General features: G+C 38.3%; 1 long non-coding RNA gene across 1 annotated transcript; it reads right to left on the bottom strand.

Annotated features, from left to right (window-relative positions):
* Window positions 1-353: 353 nt before the first annotated feature.
* On the bottom strand, window positions 354-1,405 carry LOC148537709 (uncharacterized). Its single transcript, XR_015873483.1, has 4 exons — window positions 1,342-1,405; window positions 869-949; window positions 710-789; window positions 354-629 (listed from the first exon to the last, which is right to left on the bottom strand). It is a non-coding gene; the product is annotated as an uncharacterized LOC148537709 (long non-coding RNA).
* Window positions 1,406-2,482: the final 1,077 nt, after the last annotated feature.

Below are 2,482 nucleotides of genomic sequence, written 5' to 3'. Positions count from 1 at the left end.
GCTACATGATACAACATCCAAAATGGAAAGTACACATCATGTATGCAGTCAAAAGTATTGTACCATGTAAGTACCTGCATTCTCCGAATCAGACCCCTCACGCCCCCTGGAATGTTTTTCCTGTGCTGGTAAGGCCTGTGTCCTGTTGGATCCTTTGTGAAATTACATATTTCACATTTTATTTTTAGGTTCTGATTTTGAGCCTGGCACAAGAGTTTGCACATTTAGGTACCTGTATCTTCTGGATCTGAGGACTCAACACCCTGAGATGGTTTTTGGTGTGCTGCTGGTGCCTGTGTCCTGGAGCCTAATTTGTTTAAATAAAAAAAAAAAAAACTAAAACCAAGATAATAAAAGTTTTTATGCAAGGGCAAGTATTGTAAGATGCATGTACCTGCATCTGGAGAATAAGACACGTCATGGCCCCTTAAAATTTTTTTGCTGTGGCCTGTGTCCTGATAGTTCCTTTGTAATCAGAAATTTTTGATTTACACTTGCAGGTACAGATGTGGAGGCATCACAAAGAGTTTCCACATATATATATACAGTACCTGCTTCTTCAGTATCCAAGCCCTTACGCCCCCGTGTCCGTTTGCGATGTGCTGCTCGTGCCGGTGTCCGGGTGGCTACTTGTGAAAACCAAAAAACAACTGTAAAAATGTAAGTACACATGTTGTATGCAGGGCAAAGTATTGTAAGATGCATGTACCTGCATCCTGAGAATAATACACATCACGGAACCTTGAACACTTGGGCAGTGTTGCTGTGGCGCTTGTGTCCTGCTGGCCCCTTGGTAAACAACATTTTTTTTAATACAATTGTAGGTACACATGTGGAGGGGGCCTTAAGATTTTGGACCTTTATTTACCTGCATCATCTGATTCAGCAACATCACGCAGCCGTCTACATTTCCGATGACCTGATGAGGCCTGTGTCCTGGAAGAGGCTTCTAACATAAAATACAACAACAATGAATACAACCAAATACAAGGTTGGAAGCAGAACAACATCTAAGAACATGCATGTACATGCTTCCTTTGATAAAGACCCTTCACGCACCCTTGAATGTTTGTGATGTGCTGCTGTGGATTGGGTTTTGGAGGGACCTTGTTAAAAGTTAAAAATGGGGTTACAAGTGAAGGTACCCATTTGTAGGGCAGTGGTCAACTTTGACCATTTATGTACCTGCATCAACATTTTCTGACTCCTCCTGCAACCTTCTGTTTCCTGTGGCTTCTGGAGGGCTGTGTCCTAGAGGGAGCTTTGGACACAACTTTTGTATTTTTTTAAAATGTATGTGCAGATTTGGATGAAGGACAAATTGATGTAAGATTCAATTACCTGCATCTTGAGACTCAGAGGCCTCACGCTGTCTTCCCTGCTTCCTCTGGCCTGTTGCGTGCTGTGTCCTAGAGGGTCTTTTGAAACAAACATTTAGAAAGTAACAAATGTAGGGACACATTGGGTGGATGGCCAAAGTCCTGTAAAGTTGAAATACCTGCATCTTCAGAATCAGAGGACTCTTGCAACCTGCCCTGTTTTCTCTTATTTTTTCTCATGTTGTGCTGTGACAAATTGTTAATGCCAAATAAAATTAATATTGTACAAAAGGGAAGACATAGCAAATATTATATATATCCCAAAATTAAAGAGGCTGAAAGCATACATATTCTGCATAAAACTAGGATTTCAAAAAACAAAACAAAACAAACACTTACAATATGATGTAACATTTAAGTAAAATGCATTTTTGGATATTAATTTAAAGTTAAGATTGGATTCCAAACGTCAAATACATCTTAAGGAATCAAACCAGGAAATACAACAAGACACAGACCTGAAGATCTGCAAAAAGTAGTGGGGCATGTGAGTGTAAATTCTCAGCCAAAAAGAGATTGGCTGGATCAACACATAACACCATATACTGCCAACCCCAATTTTTTTTTAAAATGACATCACTCTGGCAAGGGCAGCCTAGAGTGTCGTGGCACACTAAATTATGATGTTTTAGAGGAGGCAACCATTGAATGTTGTGTATTAATATGTTTAAGTTGTTTTTAAAGGTAAAAACACCAAGATAATAAAATAACAGCAAGCATTATTAAAACCATGTTTTAATCTTTCACCATAACCAACAATTACACTAAACTAAAAATGTAATTTTAAATACACAAATATACAAACAACAAATAGGATGGTATTGGAGGAACAACATCTTCACATCATAAAAATGTCTAGTTCAGTCGCCATTCCCTATATGTTTACATAAAGTATTGCCAAAATGATTCATGTGTGGTTTAACCATACAATGACCTAAATGCAAAAATATTGAAGCACACAAGGAAAGCAAGCCAAATACTAAGCTGTCAGACAAAATGACCAAAGCAAGATACAGGTAATCGGCATAAGCAAAGAGGATGATTAACTATATATTTAGGGCCATATGTATTATGTAATCCTATATTTTCTCTCTATGGCTGTT

This window comes from Taudactylus pleione, unplaced genomic scaffold (genome assembly GCF_031769625.1).
Source record: "Taudactylus pleione unplaced genomic scaffold, aTauple2 ptg000046l, whole genome shotgun sequence".
Lineage (NCBI taxonomy): Eukaryota > Metazoa > Chordata > Amphibia > Anura > Myobatrachidae > Taudactylus > Taudactylus pleione.
This window is presented reverse-complemented; position numbering and strand designations above follow the sequence as displayed.